The sequence below is a fragment of the Leptonychotes weddellii genome, chromosome 15 (genome assembly GCF_054177405.1).
Source record: "Leptonychotes weddellii isolate Sample4059 chromosome 15, ASM5417740v2, whole genome shotgun sequence".
In the NCBI taxonomy this organism is placed as follows: domain Eukaryota; kingdom Metazoa; phylum Chordata; class Mammalia; order Carnivora; family Phocidae; genus Leptonychotes; species Leptonychotes weddellii.
In genome coordinates this window covers 46,730,935-46,751,016 of record NC_138383.1, presented here as the reverse complement: position 1 = coordinate 46,751,016, position 20,082 = coordinate 46,730,935, and the positions used below count along the sequence as shown (strand labels likewise).

The window sequence follows — 20,082 nt, the reverse complement described above, 5'->3', positions numbered from 1 at the left end:
TCTCTCTTTCACACACACACACCCTACATGTACATATACACACATATACAGACTTCCTTCTCCCAGTGATCTGGACCTGAATTTAACCAATAGTTATATCTCACCATAACTAAGCAGAACCAATAATGACCCATTAGACTGTAAGTGTCTTGAGGACAGGGACATGTCTGCTTTATTTACTGTGTTCAGAGTGTACATCTTTTGGCACTCAGGTATTCAAAAACTATTTCTTGAATAAATGAATGACAGAGTGAATGTTCTTATTTAATACATTAGGCAGGGTGGGGCGATCATGAATATATGTGCTTGCAAGTGGCAGAATACCTAAAATAACAATTGTTGACGCAAAAGAGAAGTTTCTTTCTCTGTCTTGTATAAAAGAAGTCAGTCCAGGGATGGGATGGTGCTACAGTGTAAGGGAACTCCTTTTATCTGTTTGTTTTGGTTTCTAAACATGTGGCTTCCATGTCATGGCCCAAAGTAGCTGCCCAAGCACATGCCATTGTGCCTGGGAGGAAGAAAGGATCAAGATCATACTGCATTTCTTTAAGGACACTTGCTTGAAGTTGCCATACCACTCCTACTTCCATCACGTTAGCCAATGTAGTGACCGTGTGACCAATTAAGATATGGGAGTTCTTTTACTAGAGAAAAATGGCTCTTGGGGGACATTTAGTGTCACAGTGTGGCCTGGCAGGGGACCGGCGCTGTGTGGTGCTTTCTACTACCAACCATCAGTATAGAAAGCCAGCAGATCTGGTGGATCACTATCACCACCATCTGTACTTCCCACTGTAAGGACAATTAGTTGTGTCCTTAAGGGGCCTGTGCCCAGGAGGGTCAGGCCACTGGGACACCTCTGGAGAAATGTCTGAAAGCTCTGAAGGAGTCTCTGAAACAGAGACCACAGAACATTCCCCCATTTTGGGAAGCCTCTAGAGAGGTTGAAGAGTTCCCCGACTCTGTCCCCAGCTGTGAGGTCCCCGGAATCCGAGGCTGTGTCCTATTCAGCTTTGGGTCCTCGTGCTCCCACTGCTGGGAGCTAGGGGCCCCTCCTGCACCCTGTGCCCTAGCCCGTGCCTGCTGAATGAAGAGAAGGCAATCGATGGAGATTATTCAGGAGTTTCACAAGATGCAACAAGGCCAGTTTTTCCGAAATAGAACATTTGCGGAGGCTTTGCCAGAACTATCTAGAAAGTCTGTCAATGTGGACCTTGCCTGTGCCCAGCCACCCACCCTTGCCAGGAGGCTGGAACAATCCCTTCTGGATGAAGACCCTCGGGTGGGTGGGGAAGACAGCGAGCCGTTCTGGAAGCCCACACCTGCCCCTCCCTGCTCCTTGATTCTGATCGGTATTCAAGCTTCATTGTTCCCTTTGTGTGTGTTTAGCTTGGGGATTTATCACTGCGGCTTAGATCTGTGATGGAATAGATAAGCTTGCACTTTAATAAATGTGGCATTTCTTTCCCCTTAAGAATGAGATGAAAGGAAATGGGGCCTCAGAGGAGGCCGGCCAGGGTGGGCAGGTAGAGCTGGGGCACCAAGAAGACAGGGCCAACCAAACGGCTTTGGGATGGGAGCGCCAGAGTACAGTTTGGGGTCATTTTAGAGGGAGGTGGTCGGCATCACTGCACCAGAGGGATAGCCCTGTGTTTTCCATGGAAAGGAGCTAAAGCGCTGAAGTTTCAGGCTTGCTGTTGAATCCTCCCTCGGGTGAGCAGTTTGGGTCCCTGACTCCTCCTCCTGGGGCACCTGGGAAGACCCTTCCTGCAGTCCTTCGGAAACGACGTGGCCTGAGCTCAGAGGCTGGGGGACGCTGTGAGGCCTCTGTTTGCTTTTTCCTCCATGAGAATACTAATACCTACTTGTAGGAGTCCTTGCGGAGATAAGAGACAATAAGTATAAAGAGGCCGGCAGAATCCCCCGCACATGGTAAAAAATGACAACATTGGTATTGTTAGCATGGAGTTTGGATCAGTGTTGTGTAATAAACAGACTTTTCTTTCCATGGCTTCAGAACGGGGAGCTCTGTGGTTTCCTTTGGTCCATGTGAACCCACTTTCCTAAGACGCAATTGGAAAGGAATCCTATGGAGCAGATCATAGGATCGTCCTTACTGTCACCTGCAGATGACAGGCGTGAAGCGCAGAAAGCCTGGCTGACTTGCTCAAGGTCAGTGCCAGGAGTGGTTATAGGAGCTTGTAAAGACACAGGCTCCCTCAGCCCTCCCGGTTGAGCAGGGTTTCCAGTCTCCTTACAATTTTTCATTCACAGTCATAATGTCGCAGAGACTGAGAGCAGAGAGAGAGAGAGAGAGAGAGAGAGAAGACCAGCGCAATGACCTGTATTTTCAGTTTTCATTAGCAAGCTCGCATTTCATTAACCTGGCTTCTTAGATTTTCCTATAAGAAAAGCTCCCGGTGACTTTCAGAGCCATAAAGGTTTAGCTGAGGCTGGCCAGCAACCTCCGGCCTATGGGCTTGCGTGAGTCAGAAGGACCAGGTGGGCATTCTGAGCCCCGTCGTTCTCTGAGAAGGAGCAAGATGTTTTCCTATATAAACCGTCTTCAATAGGAGCCACTGAAGAAACAAGCCTCAATAGCGTTTCTGTTTATGTTCTTGCCACATAAAGATTCGCTTAAGCACCTTGCAGATCTTTTTTTGGAAATTTCCCCTGGGATGTATGATTGCTGTGATTGAAATTTACTCCAAGTAGATTGAGATTCATTAATCCCTTTATTCATCCATTACTGATTGAGAACTGATCCTGTTCTGTGATGGGATGCCATGCCCATGGAGGACTTACAGTCTGAGTAAATAAGATGTGTGCCCAGGAAGGCTTACAGAGCAGTAGAAGAGTTAAAAATCTGCACAGAATTATGATTCAAGAAATGTTCACTTATCATCTGTAGGAATAAGGCCTGTGTAGAGACAGGTTGAAGTACAATATATGAGCCAGATTGAATTGAGAGGTACACATGAGTTGTGTGGCATTCCTGTCGGTAGGAGCATACTGCAAGTTTATTCATTCTCTGAGGGTTTGCTGAATGCCTGCTGCATACCAGGCACAGTGCCAAAGACTGAAATGATCTAAGGAGGCAGCATGGCAGGTGGGAGATACTGAATATGACCTAGAACGCTAGATAAGACTTGGATGGTCAGAAAGCTGGGGAGAGATTGGCTAAAGTAGGAATGGAGTGGATTAAAGAACGCCATCAGGATAAAAAGAGTGGTTTTCATAGGACAGAGAATAGACCTTTTCTGAAGTAGCATGCTAATGGTGGGATGGGGGCAAATAGTAGGAGAACAGGTTAGAGGAGGGGGTTGGAAACAGAACGTGAGGTCTTGAATGCTAGGATTTGTTCCAGGGGATGCCTGAAGGGAACACCATAAAGATAGTGGTGTTTACGTTCACATTTATACTCATACGCTAAAACAGCTGACTGTTGAAATTTTTGACTTCTTGTGGCTAGTATATAAAAATATGATTAATTTTGTATAATGACCTTGTATCCTGCAAACTTGCAAATTCCCCTATTAGTTTTAGTAGGTTTTTCATAGACTCTTTAGGATTTTCTACATAAACATTAATGTCATCTGTAATATTGTTTTACTTCCTTTCACATTGTATGCATTTTATTTCTTTTTCTTGCCTTATTGCACTGGCTGGGGTCTCCTGTATAATACTGAATGAAAGTGGGGAAATATTGTTCCTGATCTTAAGGAGAAAGCATTCAGTCTTTTACATTGTAACGTGTGCTCTAGTTTTTGGAGATGCCCTTTATCCAGTTGAGAAAGTTTCCCTTTATTGCTAATTCGTGGTGAGGGTTTTTTTTTTTTTTAAGATTTTATTTATTTATTTGACAGAGAGAGAGAGAAAGAGCAAGCACAAGCAGGGGAAGAGGGAGAAGCAGACTCCCCGCTGAGCAGGGAACCTGATGCAGGGCTTGATCCCAGGGTCCTGGGATCATGACCTGAGCCAAAGCCAGATGCTTAACCGATTGAGTCACCCAGGCGTCCCATTGTGGAGAGTTTGTATCAGGGATGGATCTTGGATCCTATCTATTTTTCTGTCTTTTTCTGTATCTATTGCTCATATGGCTTTCCTTTTAGTCTGTTAATATGGTAAATTACATTCATTGGTTTTCAAATGTTACATTAACCTTACATCCCTGGAATAAACCTTTCTTGGTCATGATTTTGTAATTATTTTATAGATTATCGGATTTGATTTGCGAAAACTTTGTAAAGAAGTTTTTGTATCTGTGTTCATGAAGGATATTAGTCTGTAGTTCTGTTTTCTTATCATTTTGGTTTCAATGGTATCAGTGCGGTTATGACCTCATAGAATGTATTGGGAAGTTTTCCCTCCACGTCAGGTTTGCGGAAGAATTTCACTGGTGAGGCCATCTGAGCTTGGAGTTTTGTTTATTTTTATAGGAAGATTTTTAAACTAAATGCTCAATTTCTTTAATGGATGGAGAGCTCCTCAAATTATTTCTTTTTTGAAACAACCAAGTGTCACTAAAAAACACTAAAACTTTGCTAAAGTTTCTGGTTCCAGGACAGCTAGCTGTCTCGACATGGTGTTACATGTAAAGAAGCAACAAATACCCAAATATAATTAAAAAACAATACAAATCTTTACTTCGTCTTTTGGAAGAAAAAAAGAAAACAGTGGGATCTATGAAACATTTGTGGTATATAACAAATTTTTAAATTTTTAATTTTAAACTTTTAAAATTTTTAAAAATTAGAAGAAATTTAAAAATTACTGTTAAAGCAATTAAAAAAATTTTTAAAAACTTTTCCTCATCTTCCTTCCTCTCAATGCCCTATGTATCCACAGACGCTCCTTCTTCATGCACTTTCTTTTCTCACAAAACTCCCCCAAACTCAGCTCACTGGCCTCTGCAGGTCTCCCCACTCTTTTATTATGTAAATCAGCTTGCCCTTCTAGCTCTTTAAAATTCTCTTGTTCACGTGTTACCCAGATTTCAAACATCAGGGTACAGTTCTAGAGGCGAGAACCTGGAAGGTGGGGAAGGGGCAAGAGGGCAAATCATTTGGACTAAACATGTTTTCGTTTATTTGCTGTCACACCAGGTATCTGCCATTGTGATCTAGAGACATACATGATTGGGCATCTCCCCACCGCCCCAACCCAAGGGGCACCTGTGAAGCAGCAGGTGCAAGAAGATGCCTCCTCACTCAGACCCTGAGTTTGTAAACTGGAATTCAGATGGATGCACTCACTCTGATTTCCCCCAAAAGCCACATTCCACATTCCAGTTTGTAGAGTGCAGAGTTGAACAGAGGTTTGCATTAAGCAACAATCCTGCTGTTTGTAAATGATTGGCTCCAGGACAGTTTAATTGACCGAACAGAGTGCCCAAATCATTGAACTTGGAGCAGAACATCTGGGTTTCTTTTCTCCCCCAAACTTCAGGGTTACTGAACTCTGTAGAGTGTCCCTACAAAAATATTAACTGTTCCTGTCCTTTTAGACAATATATGTAATAAAACTCATTGCATATATATATGTATATATGCAACATATATTGATCTACAAAAGCAAATGTATCTGAATGTCAATCAGTTTATCATCACATCGGTCTACTGAGGAAGAACAATTATTTTCATTTCATAGGCGATTCTCCATGTAGATTCAGAACGTTTAACTAATGTGTCCATCATCACACAGCCTATAGGCGTTAAAACCCAAACTTGAATTCAGGTCTTCTGGTCAGACTTCTCTATCCTCTCCCTGTTTATAGTTCAGCCACTCGTTTGCTACCAAATTGAAATCAAGTAGATTGGAAGCCTCCTGCTGAATAGACCCATGCACGTGCTTATTTTTCTGTTCTTTTGAAGAGAGAGTTAAGGAAAATAAGCCGGTTACATTAAAATGGCATCAGCAGATACCGTACAAGGCATAGAACCCCAGTGCCATGCTCTGGGAACTCAGGAAATGTTTGGTCGAATGCAGAGATGCCGTATGATATTGCAGATGCTAAACACCCAGGTTCTGTTGGAATAGGGGAGGAACATATAATGGAGATAAGGTGGTTTTGAATTTCAAGAACATAAAACTTTAGTGGCCAATAAGGAAATTCCAATTTTGTCCTGTGCTATGGGGAAGCTTCTCTCCTATTTCTGCTGGTATTAGGGAGGCACAGTGGAAAGATCTGTGTAATTCTGTAGCTTGGGTTTTATGGGTGGTTGGCACTCCTGGCATGATGGCTTTTTTTTTTTTTTTTTTTGGTGGTGGTGGATTGTTGTTCTCCAGTGCCGTTCTAGCTGTCCCAAGCTTTCCTCGCTCAGAAATTTTACTTTGGCACTGAAAAACCTTCATTAGAAAACTTGGACTCCCATATCACCACCTCAAAACTCCCCCCACCTTACCTAGCAGAGAGTGGGAGAAGTCATTTGTGTCATTTGGGATTATGCTCCACTTCGAGTAACAGAAAATTGACCAAACGAGGCTGAAACAAATACAAGCTGATTTTCCTACCTAGCCAGGAGTCCAAAGGGAGATCATTCCTGGAGTTGGTTCAGCCGCCCAGCACTGCCTTCAGAGAACCGGACTTTTCCCACCTTCTGTCTTCACCTTTCTTACTGCCTCATGTTTGCAAGATGGCTGCCTCAGCTCCAGGCTTTGTATCTACATTCCAGGCACAGGGATGGGGAAAGGCAGAGCCTGCAACCTTTATTTAGCTGGACATGTTGCTGCCCTAAAGAATGTGTGTTTTGTTAGCAAGGAAGGAGAGGGACAGGGTGACCATTGGGTGGATAGCTCACAGTGTCTATCTTTTGGGTATACTTTCTTCCATCTTCTTATGGGCTCAAAAGGGACTTCCTCATTGAGGAGAGGCTTCTGGTTATGTGCTCACTTTAACAAATCTCTCTATCATAAACTAATTTGGATGCCCCCTGGAGTCCATTCTGTTTTTTATGACTCCGTTCATGCTGTATTCTACTTTCTCAACACTTGACATTTTCACTGACATGGTCCCATATAAACTCAACCACAGGCCGGAGATACAAATATTATCGTCTCCATCATTCGAGGGAAGAAACTGAGAGCAAAGAATGTTACAGATGTGTTCAACCCAGGTCCTCCTCGTCCAGGGTTCCATGCTGCTCTTCCTCTGTTATTTCTAACTAGAGTGAGGGTGGCTGAGGAGGTGCTAACTTAGGATTAACTTAGGATAACCTGCCAGTGAGCTCAGGATATCCCGAACATGCTGCCATTTTGCAGTCACGGGGCATTTTGCTCACATGAAATCAACAAGGAATAAAAGCCCTGAGAAATACTCACCGAGTTTCCAGTTTCATCCACACGCATGCTCACACGCACACGTGCATCTTAGACATAAATCTTCGCAGATAAGGCTCCGCACGTCTTGGGGCGTCTGCTGGTTCCAGTGTGATCGGAGGCACTTCAGAGGTGTTGTTAGAAGTCTGCGCTTTGGATTGGATTTGCACATCCCGTTTGGCGTGTCAGACGGATGGGGACAGCGTCACACATCCCACCGCCCCTCTCTGCCCCCTTGCAGTTGGGAAAGCGTGTGTCTGGGAAGGGAGGAAGGGGGATCATTTCTTTGTGAGAAATAATGATGTTGACCCCTTTTAAAAAAGTGAATCTTTTTTAAAAAAAGAACGCTGGGGAAATGCATTCAGTTTGTACAACCTTTCTTTCGCAGAATACGTGCAGCTCATTTGTCTGCCCCTGATTGCAACGGGTCTGGGCTTACTCTAAGAAACAACTGTGGCCAACGTGAGCATTAGGGTGGCTGGGAAGTGGCTCTTTGGCACTCTGTAGAAGCTGGTGGCTGCAGTGACAACAGTCGGAATGAGAGGGAGGGTGGTACGTATCGCCTTGTCCAGGGAGGCGAGACCCCATGGAGGAACGCAGCCCTGAGCTTGAGCTGCACCCCTCACTGTGTGCCTCAAGCAAGGGAGGCCCAGTTCTCTGGTGGTCAGCTCCCACCATACCTCCCCCCTCAACCTGCCCACCCCACACCTCACCAGACGAGACCTTGCTGCTGACCAGGGTACAAGGGCGCCTGTGTGCATCCCTCTCCACTGAGGGAGATTCAGTAACAGATGGAAAGGGCACATGCCCCTGCATCCTGAATGTCCACAGTTCTGTGCCTTTGCTGTTGCTATTCTCTGTGCTAGGAATTCCCTTCTCCCCCTTGACCACCTATAGAATCCTTATCATCTCGTACAATTTACAGGAAATGCCACTTCCTCCAGGATACGTCTCCTCCCTTCATCCACATTAGAATTACCGCCTCCTGTCTCTTGTGTAGCTTTTGGCTTGTACCTTTAGTTGGCATTCCCGACATCCTGCCCTTTGTCACAGTTCTGTGTCTGGATGTCGCTGGAACATACCCAAGGGAAAGCATGGCTGTCACTGGGAAAGAAACGTTGCATGGAAATCGGGGGTAATGTCCATTTCCTTGCAAAGGAACCAGAACCCAGTCCGGGGACAGGCTCTTCCATTAGGTGAAATGTCTATTCAAACCCCCATAAGACCCCAGGACATGTTGTCCAGAATATCATAATTCATTTACTTATTTAAATGACATGAATTGGAAATCTCTCAGATGCAGAATGCTGCAACCGAGCTTTGGAAGCAGGATTCAGGAGAAAGAATTTCCTAGTTTTTATTAGAATGATGGAAAAAAAGAGGTGCTAGCCCGAATGCCTGATGCAAGTATTTTGGCATGAGTTTATTGATGTGAGGAAGGAAGCGTCTCATCCAGCAGACATAACTATTCTGTGCTCTCGATGGATATGGCTTACTCTTGAAATTTCCCTCCTCTGAGATTTTAGTAATTTTTATCACTCAAGTAAGACATTTTTCATTTATAGAGAAATGTAAAAGTTCAGCAAATTAATGAGAAAATAAACTACTCATAATCGGACTCAGATTCACTGGTTTGCATTTGGGTCTCTAATTGCATACATACCTGAATTTTTAGAATGAGATTCTACTTTACACAGTGTTTCAAAACCTTTTCACTTACCTGTATGTCATACATATCTGTACATATTACTAAGTACGCCTGTACGATGTCCTCCCTTATTTTAATCTGGAAAATCTGAAACATATGTAAAAGTAGAATTGTATATATAATGAAGCCCCACGTAGCATCACCCAGCTCCAGAAACCATCAACCCGCAGCTAATCCTGTTCATCTGTAGCCTCCACCCCAACACACACACACACACACCAGTCTTCTCCAGGTTATTATGAAACAAATTCCACGTACAACATCATTTCATCTGTGACTATTTAAGGCTGAGTCTCTAAAAGAAAAAGACTTTTAGGGGCGCCTGGGTGGCTCAGTCATTAAGCGTCTGCCTTCGGCTCAGGTCATGATCCCAGGGTCCTGGGATCGAGCTCCGCATCGGGCTCCCTGCTCAGCGGGAAGCCTGCTTCTCCCTCTCCCACTCCCCCTGCTTGTGTTCCCTCTCTCGCTGTGTCTCTGTCAAATAAATAAATATATCTTTAAAAAAAAAAGACTCTTAGAAGACCACACATCCACAATAGCATTAGCTGACTTAAAGAAATTAGCAGCACTGCCCTAATATTACCAAATACCCGGCCGGTGGCAATCTCTGTCTATAGCTGCATAGGACCTCCCCATGGAGCCGCAGTGTGACATCCTCCATTGGTCCCCCGGCGGTGGCCAGAGAAGATAACACTCTGGTTAATACTCTGGTTTTCCACCATTGCAAATAATGCTGCAGTGAGTAACTTTGACGAAACTGGTGGTAGACCTGGGTAATGATTTTCCCAGGATAAATTGCTGAAGGCAGCAATGCCGATTCAGAGGTTGTGTAGGTATTTATTTATTTTTTTAGATTTATTTATTTATTTTTAGAGAGAGAGAGAGCGAGCGAGCAGGGGGAGGGGCAGAGGGAGAGAGAGAGAATCTCAAGCAGACTGAGCTGAGCGAGGAGCCTGAAGCAGGGCTCGATCTCATGACCCTGAGATCACGCACGACCTGAGCTGAAACCAAGAGTCTGGTACTCAACCGACCGAGCCACCCAGGAGCCCTGGTTGCATAGGTTTTTAAAGACTTTTATTCTAAAATGTTAAATTTCCTTCCACTTGGTTATACTCATTTATACAATCCATGAGCAATCCAGGAGACTGTCTAATTATCCTTGCAGTTTTATTTTTATTCTTCTGTATAAATGTTAGAATTATTTTGTCAAAATAAAAATACAGTGGAGCTAGTTTTTATTTTTGACTACATTTTTATATAATAGATTATTTTTAGATGACTTTGTATTATAATACCAAGATTTCCTGTCCAAGAATGAGCATTTGATGTCCTCCAGTAAATACATTAGGTTTTACTCATGAGAGTTCCCCACACTTCCTTTAAAATACCATGTATTTTATATAATTTTTCATAATTGTGAATAGGAGTGCTTTTCTCTTCTCTCTCTTCTCTCTCTTTATCCCGCCCAGACTAATTACTGCTGGTATAAAAGATTAATTTTTGTCCATTTATTCTGTAATTGTCAACCTTACTGAAAATTCTTACTAGTGTCAGAGTTTTTTTTTTTTTTCCCCAATTGATTTTTTTGGATTGCCTAGATCTGTAATCACATGATCTGGTAATAATGATAATTTTGACTCTTTCTTTGAAATATTCCCCTTTTTTTAAGGATTTATTTTATTTCTTAGAGAGAGAGAGTGGGCACGAGGGGGTTGGCAGAGGGAGCAGGAGAGAATTTTAAGCAGACTCCCCACTGAGCACAGAGCCTGGCACGAGGCTCCATCTTAGGACCCTGAGATCATGACCTGAGCTGAAATCAAGAGTCCAATGCTCAACTGAGTGAGCCACCCAGGTGCCCCTCTTTGAAATATTCTTACTGGGGCGCCTGGGTGGTGCAGTGGGTTAGGCATCCGACTCTTGGTTTTGGCTCAGCATGATCTCAGGGTGGTGAGATCGAGCCCCGAGTGTGGGGCTCTGTGCTCAGCATAGAGTAGACTTGAGGATTTCTCTCCCTCTCCCTTTGCGCCTTCCTATTCATGCTTTCCCTCTCCCTGAAATAAATAAATTCTTTATTTCTAGTTCTTGTTGAACTCCACTGGCAACCCCTCCAAATACGGCTAAATGATGATGAGGTAGTTGGCATCCTCGCTTCACTTCTAACTTGAGTGGAAATGGCCATGTTCACAGTCATTTTTGCCTAACAGTGACTACCGGTCTGTAATTGCTCTCAGCTGAGGAGTTGAAGAATCTTGTAAAACATTTAACACAGAACGTTTCTCTCTCTCTTTTTTTTTAAGATCTTGTTTTTTTTTTTTTTTTTAAGTAATCTCTACACCTGAAGTGGGGCTTGAACTCACAACCTCGAGATCAAGAGTTGTGTGTTCTATTGACTGAGCCAGCCCAGTGCCCTTAACACAGAACCTTTCAAATTGTAAACATTTGACAGACTTTTTGTTAAGACATTTTTATCATTTAAAGAGGTATATTTTAATTTCCTTTTATTAAGATTTATTTTAAAATTAAGAATGGATATTGAATTTTATCTACTGCCTTTGGGGCATTTATTTAATTCCATACTTATATTTTTCCCTAATTTGTTAATATGATGATGTATTAACTTTGACAAATCCTTCATTCTTGGAATATAAAACCAGTTCGGTCAAACGTGCGTTATCCACTTAAAATAATGCTGGATTCTGTTTTCCAGCATTTTATTTGGAGTATGTGCATCGAATTTCAGGAGTTAAACTGTCTTCTCCCATTTTTCAGAGGTATCTTTTTAAGGTTTGAGATCAAGTTTATGCTCGCTTTGCAAAAGAAATTGGAAGTTTTTCTTTTTTAAAAAAATTTATTTATTTTTAGAGAGAGAGAAAGAGAGAGTGTGCACGTGCAGAAGGAGAGAGGGAGAGAGAGAATCTCAAGCAGACTCCCTGCTGAGTGTGCAGCCCGACACGGGGCTCGATCTCATGACCCGGAGATCGTGACCTGAGCCAAAATCAAGAGCCGGACACTTAACCGACTGAGCCATCCAGGCGTGCCTGGAAGTTTTTCTTTCTATCCTTCCTCTTCTCCTCCACCCCTGACCAATATATTCTGTGCTGGGAAACTTTGAAGGGGTATACCTGTGAAGTTGCCCTGGGCAAGAAACTTAAAATATATTTTAAAAAATATATTTTTATATAATATATAATAATACATACTATTATATAAAAATATATATAAATACCAATTTTAATATAAATATAAAATACATAAATATCAATGTATAAAATATATTTTTATATATGATATAAATATAAATATATAAAAATATATTTTTAAATATATATATTTTTAAATGACATTTCCTGTTTCTTCCATGATTATTGCAAGTCTCAGGTTTTCCATTTGTTCTTGAATTCATATTGGCGATTCATACTTTCAAAGAAAATCATTCTGATTTTGTTGAGCTCATTGGCAGAGAGCTGCAAGCAGCCTCTTATTACTTAAAAATAGCTCTTCTGGATCAGCAATTATATACCTTTTTTCTTTTATATCACTGGGTGTTTGTGCTCTCTTGCTTCTGACTGGGGTCGCCAGAGATTTAATTAGTTGTTTCAGAGATTCCGTTGGTGTGCATGTTGGAGTTAGTCTCCAGATTCTTTAAGTGTTATTGTTGCCTCTTTAATATAAGAGACCTCGAAGGTGTAAGTTCTTCTCTAAGCGTAGCTATAACTGAACCTTTATCTATGATTTCATAGGTAATGTTTTCATTACTGGTATGTTCTAAATATCTGCGGTTACTGATTTCAATGACATTTTTACCCAAACAGGACTTCTACCCGAAAAGTAATCTTCAAGACTTTGAAGATGAAGACTTTGCTAAAGAACTTTGTTTCTTACATTTCATTTGGGTTGCCTTTGGGTGTGTTTATATTTTGACACCAACATCTAATTTCGTTGCATTTCAGATGGGGTGACCAATATTGTCTCCAAATTTGGAAATTTTCAAGTTTTTTTTTTTTTTTGTATCTAGGAGGCATATAATAGGATCGATTTTTGTTAACTGTTATGTGGGCATTTAAAGGAGTATCTGTTTATCATTCTTAATGAATGTATAATAATGAAAAAGCCTATTAGTCATGTTATTCAGATCTTTTCTATCCTTGTTTATTTTTTGTTCATGTGATCCGAGTTGATAGAGATGTGTTCATTTCTTCTGCGACTGTGTTTTATTTCTTCTTGCATCACGCACATAGGAAATAGCTGGTTTTATGGGTCAAGGCAACTAAATATTGGCAATTTCCCATGGTTTATGATATCTAAAAAATCTATGTATATTTTTAACATTTGTTGTGTGAGGGCTTCTTAGGCTTCTGTGCCCACAGCTGGTTAAACCGTCTGATCTCTGATACCGTTTGCCTTGATTGATAACATTAATCTTGCCAGCCCTGATTCTGCATTTTTGCATTTTTCTCCTTGTTATTTTTTTTTTTTAGGTTTTTTTTTAGGGACATGTCTTTGACACAGCTTATCTTAACATTTTGTTTTGTGTCTCTATGTGAGAGGCTTTTCTTATAACAGAGGTGTTAAGCCTACATGTATTTATTTGATAACCGATACACTGGGTTCTTACAATTTTTTTTATGTCCTTCGTTTCCCATCTATTTTAAAAAAAATCCTTCCTTCCCGTTTCCCTTCATCCCCCCACCCCATTTTTGCCTCTTTTATTCTCCAGTGATTTGGAAAATATCTAGCTTATTTTTATTCTCCTGGTGCCTCCCCTTCATTTCCTCCCTTCCTCTTCTTTCTTCGGTTTTTATTTGGAATAAGCTGGAGTGTAGAGCCACGTACATATTCATTCATTCCAGCGGGTCCTTCCTTCCTAAGGGACTCCTTGCGCCATAGCAAGCAGGTGAGTTAATGGCGGTCCGATCCCTGCTGTTGCCGAGTTATAGTTTGATGAGGGGGAGAGATGGTAATTTTGCGAGCAGGGAAATGATCAGAGGGACACCACCTGGGCACGTGGTTAGAGTAGAGCCACATGCTAGAATGTTTCTAGTAGCTTCTTTATACTGGGGCGGGGGGAAGGGACACAGGTCAGCCCCCAGCAGCCAGACTCGGGAGGTAATATTTTATTTTGAGACCACTGTGGACGTGTTCTCTTTGAGACATTGGGTTAGAGTTGCCCTGTGTGCAGTATGGGTCAGCGTCTGGACGGCTCCGGAGCAGTCTGCCTTGGAATATAAATGCATGAGTCATCTGCACCCGGGGAGTCATGAAAGTGATGGGGTAATGTCTTGTCGGGAGAGAATACTGAACTCTTGAGAAGAGAGAAGAGGGCCGATGACCAAGTCGGGAGGCACCCAGACGCTTCGGGGTCGGTTAGAAAGAATCCTGGACAGAATCCCATGAGGGAGACAAGAAAGAAAACCCAGAGAGGATGGTGTTCTAGAAGCTAGAGAGGAGAGTGTGCACATCCTGTCCAAAGCCATACAATCATCCAATGAGAGGGGAACAGAAAGACGCACCCACTTGGGGGGGGGTCGTGAGGGTCATCAGCATCCTCAGAAAGAGCTGTGTCAGCAGGGTTAGTCTGGATTTTTTGGGGGGGTCAAAAAGGTGGGTGAGGGGCAGGGGGAGCTGTAGAGATGCACGTGCAGGAAGTTTCGCTTAGAAGGTCGAAGGAACGGTGCTGAGAGGATGTGGAGTCAGGCATGGGTCTTGTACGGATGGAAGTTGCCAGAACACGTGTGTGTGCCTGAAATGCTCAGTCCAATAGAAGATAGGAGAGTGAAGGGAAAAGGGAGGGCAGGCAGATGAGTGATGTCCTAGAGAAGCTGGGCATATTGATTAGTGTAGGGGTGTGTATTGACCCGTTTGGCTCGGCGTGTTTGGGATACCCCGGATAACAGTAGCCTAAATAAGACAAAAGGTGATACTGTCCTTTTCAAGTAATGGTCCAAGATCAGCTTTCTCTGCGCACATGCACTCAGCTCAAAATTTAAGTTCCTCTTGCCCTCAAAGAAGGAAGGGGCAGCTGTCGGGAGTCTGTCCCCGGAGAGTCCAGCGGTGAGCGGCTGCCCTCCCCTCCCCTCCCCTCCCCTCGCCTCCTCTCCAGCATTTCCTGTCCCCGTGAAATGGGAATGGAACCCCTCTGTAAAGCGGAGGGATTGGCCTTCAGGAAGAGGGCACAGTTCCTTTGCGGCAGCAGGAAGAAAGAGAAAAGAGGGTGTGGGTGCTGGAGGGCTTGTGCATCTGACCGCTGGAGGATGAGAAAGTTCCCGTCTTTCGAGGTGAGGTCCTCTGCTGACAGGAGGGAATGTCAGAGAGTTTTAGAGAGAGAAGAATAATCATGTGTATGATGCAGGGCTGAGTCCTTATCAGCCTCTGCTCTAAAATCCTGATACACATATCCATGGACATAAGATTTGGAGAACCCATGAGATGCTGAAGCCCAGAGAGCTTTAGCTGCTCCACGAAGACCCCACAGCAGTTGCGTGGGATCGTGGGGACTTGACCTCAGGTGGTCTCATCCCAGCACCCACCAGCCTAACCCCAGTGCATACGGCCTCCAGCCTAACCCCAGTGCATACGGCCTCCAGCCTGGAGCCAGAGGTGTGGGATGGTCTCCGCACCTTGAGAGGTGTTGCTTGACAACACCATCGAGTGCCCAGCTGAGATGTGGGACCGTGAGTTGACGGTAGCGGAACCTAGAAACCCAATTGCACCGTTGTCTCTGGAGAAGTTCATCTGGGGAGTACGGGTAGGGAGAAGGAGAGAGATGGATCCAACCAACTTAGACTGTTCCAGGTGGGTGTGGCAGGGAGGACCCAGCAAGAGCCCCGAGAGTGTTTGAGATGCAGATGTTATAATGACAGACTCTGAAATCCAGCCTGGGCCAGTGGGCATGGGGTGATGACAGGCGGGTGGTGGCTGGCGGGAAGGCCTGGGGTCCATCCTGGTGAGGCTAAGGAGTGTGGCAGGGAGGAACAAGAGCTGCTGGGCCTCCCCAAAGGTGGTGCAGTGGGGTGTTTGCGTGGGGGTAGATTCTGGCTCTGAGATAGGAGCCCCGGGGGTGGGTGGAAGGTTGAGAGAAGGCTCCGTGAGAACCAAGAACACTGACAAATTGTCGGTGGGGAAACCATGTGCCAAGTTCACTGTTGGCAGCCAGGTCAAGGAGATGGAGCTCGTTGCTGATGTGGAGGGAGAGAGGGGGGGGAGCCCAGCTTCTCCTCCTGTTTAAGGCAGCTCTCTGAGGGCAGGTTGTTATTGATGGTAGGTTTGTCCACGGACAGCAGAAAAACAGTCAGCTACTGAATGCACTTTGCTTTGGGACCCCGTGTCCTCCTGTGACCTAGAAGAGGGGAATCTTTTCTAGCTCCCACGTTCCCTTTTGTAAATAGGAGAGCTCCTTGGCAGTAATGAGCCAGGAACGAGCACATTTCCTTGTGTCATTGTGACCTCTAGTGCTCATATTCCCTTGTCTGGACTTTGATGTTCTCCTCGATAAAATAAAGCAGTTGGGCCAGAATAATCATAGCTAATGTTTATTGAGAATTGCTGAGCACCAGATGCTCTGCTAAGTGCTTTACATATATTACATTACATTTAATTGTCCGGACAGCTCCCTCTGAGGTGGCCACTGTGTTTTCAAAGAGTGAGCCGAGACGCAGAGAATAACATGCTGTATTAGCTTCCTCTTGCTGTTGGGACGAACGACTACAGACTCAGTAGCTAAAAACAACACACATGGATCCTCTTATAGTTCTAAAGGCCAGGAGTCCAAAATAAGTCCCACTTGGTTAAAGCCAAGACATTGGCAGAGCCAGTTCCTTCTGAAGGCTCTGGGGGAGAATCCACTTCTTTGCCTTTTGCACCTGCTAGAAGCTGTCTCCATTCCTTGGCTCATGGCCCCTGCCTCCCATCTTCAAAGGGCATCACTCCAACCTCTGCTTCTGCTGTCCCGTCCCCTTTGCTCTCTGACTCTGACCCTCCCGCCTCCCTCTGATGAGGACCCCCGGATCACCGTGGTCCCACTGCCACACTCCAGGTGATCTTGCCATCTCAAGATCCTTTGCTTAATCCCATCTGCAAAGTTGCTTTTGCCCTGTAGAGTGACCTATTCACACGTTTCGGGGTTAGGATGTGGACATCTTTGGGGGGGGCATCATTCTGTCTAGCACGCAAGCCCAAGCTGCTGCGGAGTCAGGAAGGGCCACGTGGCATGTGACCCACCGCTTTTGCTCTTGTGCACCTGAAACATCCGCGTCGACTCTCCCTCCGAATCCGAATGCATCCTCAGGATCCTTCTCAACACTGTGTTCCAGGCAGCACCATCGATTCATCTGGATTGCTCCACGCGACAAAGCCTCAGGGCCGTTCTCAGTTTGGGTCTTTGACGTCCAGGACGTCTGTGATCCTGGCGAGAGTTAGAGGATTGCCTGCGGCAGCCCGCGTGCCCCTTTGGGGAGAGAATATCTTTTTTTGCAAGTTCAAGGCCATTCGTTGTAAGCCACCAACTGTGGGCGTAAACATTAAGCGAAGAGAAGACGGTTGTGGGAAAAAGCAGTCATCTTATTCTGATTCCTTGGCACGCTGGCCAGGAATCACAGCTCTTCCTGAAATGTTAGTGGAGAATTTCAGAGTTTGGGCAGTGGGGGAGGGAGGTGGGGCCCACAAGGAGAGCACAGCTCCGCCCTCCCGCCCCATCTGCCCCGGCTTCGAGAACATGCTGTCATTGCTGAGCCCTGCATGAGGAGGAGAGAGAAAATTCACAGCATGTTCACCCGGGAGAGAAAACAAACAGCCTTCAATATCAGGCAGGGGAAACACTTTTAAAGGGTATTTGCAAGGCCCGAAGCCAAAGGAAGTCCCCAGCAGAGCCTCCTGGCGTGGCATCCTCAGCCTCATCGTGGGCCTTCCTGTTTCTGGGTGTCAGAGGCTCCCCCGCGCGCTCTGGGTTCTCCTCCTGAGAGCCCCATGTTGGTGGGATCCTGCCCCGCGTGCAGCTGGGCTCCTCACTGGTCCTCTTCCCCCGCGGCCTATAACGTGCTGGGGGGTTGGGTTGGGAACCCCGGACTCTCAGATGGAAGCCGAGCTGTTTATCACTGGAGTGCACGGGAACCTCTGGGACCATTAACCACACATTCCCCAAGCATCAGATTGCCCAGGTGGGTGGAAAATTCCATCTCAGTAAGAGGGAATGGTACACTGACCTTGATTTGTCTTCCCAGCTTCCCACTTCTTCCCGGGGGCCTCCAGGCTTTGCCACGACCTACTGCGCTAGTCCGCATGATCGCTGCAGTTTGGGTCAATATCTCCCCTAATCCCGGTTTGCGGCTTTCCACCCTCAGGTCACACCGTGCATGAATTATCCTTTCTCCTCTTATGAGCCTCCTTGGTCGCGATCTCCCTGCTGGTCCCTCCCTGCCTCCAACAGCGAAGGGGCAGCTTCTAGTAACGTCCACGTTTGCTAGTTTCACTGTGGGTCTGGGGGGTCCTCCTTGGAAATGACATCCCACTGAGGGGTGTGGTCCCAGCAATCTAGGTGCTGGAAGTCGGGTCCCCAAGTTGAGGTCATGCCCGTAGAAGGAATGGGAATGCAGGTTTGGCACTTGGGAGGAGAGGCATCCCCTAAGGGAAATCTCCGAGCTGTAGGGGTACCCGTCCCTCTGCAGGCACTTGGCCTGAGGGTCCTAGAGCTGAGCCTCAGGCCTGTGGTTGGAGCCTTCTGACAGTGTTTGCCAGGCTCAGTGTCCTGCCAGCCGAATTTAAGAAATTGCGGGGAGTGAAATAAATGATAGAACGTTGTGCTAGGAGTCACCTCCCGAGTTCATCCAGTGTAAACCCCTAATTTTACAGATGAGGAATTTGCCCAACAGCTAGTGAGTGGCAGACGCATGGCCAGAATCCAGGGCCGAGGACAGGCAGGTCCTCCTCACTCAGCTCCCTTTTGCACATGGGTACGCTGGGCACCCGTCTCCCTTTGTATGCGACGGTGCCCCAAACAGATGAACGCATGCTTTTGAAAGGTGGTGGGTGGAGGGGGGATGGGGAGGCAGCAGGGAGGGAAGAAGGTGCCCGAGGAGCTAGCCTGAGTGGGTCGGTGCCTCCGGCACCTCTGGGCTGGCCCAAGCCCTCTTTTGCATCCAGCAGGAATGATAACGCTCAAGTCCTAGAGCATATATACATGTGGTCCCTAACCCAGCCATTTTATGGATAGGGCCCAGGAGGCAGCCCCCAAGGGTCTGAGCTCTGGAGCCCAGCAGCCATACCCAGGGGCTGGAGGTTGCTATAGCAGCAGTATGGGGGAGGGGAGGAAACAGAAGCCAAGATCAATCCAGGTGGCCTGGAGGGGGAGGTTTGACCTTAGAACTTCTTGATGACAACTGGGAACTTTCCACACGCTCTGCTGGAGTTCAGTCCGAGGCTGGGGGCTCTGTCATTTCCCGGCAAGATGTCCTGCAGCAGGGGAAGTCTTCATGGGTCCGGGGGCCTCCGGGGAAGGAGGAGTGTGATGACTCTCCATGGGGCCGAGCAAGGCCTCATCCGGGTACAGTGGTATGGTGTGTCTGTGTGATCGTGAGCGTGTGTGATGTTGTCTCTGTTTACCCCACTGGAAGGCAGTCAGAAAACTCCATCTGTTGGAGACCCTCGCAGGAAAGGGCCTTACCGGAGGCTGAGCCTGGGGGAAATCATCTCCAGGACGTGGAGGACAAAGGGGACCCAATCCATGTTGACCTTACGTGCCTCCCTGAGTCCCCTCTCCTCTTGCCTCAGACACCTGCGGAGCCGAAGGGGGGACATAAAGCTCCCCGGTGGGGCTGGCTCCTCAGAGGAGCATGCTGAGCCGGCCCCGGGGCTCCGGGATACAAGTGGGGACAGGGAGAAGGATTGAAGATGACAGATTCTCTTCCTCTGTCTGTTCCAATCAGTCAGGGGTCAGGGAGAGTGAAGTGGACGCAGGGAGTGGAGGGCAGGACGCCCAGAATGTCAGGAAGCTGCCTGATGGACCGGCCTTCCGCGGGGCCTGGGAAGCGCTTGCACTAAGTGACCCAGTGAATGCATTCCCCGGG

The 20,082-nt window shown here is 45.9% G+C and overlaps 1 protein-coding gene across 2 annotated transcripts in view; it reads left to right on the top strand.

Annotated features, from left to right (window-relative positions):
* The window catches only part of SHISA6 (shisa family member 6), a 254,371-nt gene that overhangs the window by 36,630 nt on the left and 197,659 nt on the right, over window positions 1-20,082 (top strand). The window lies entirely within an intron of this gene.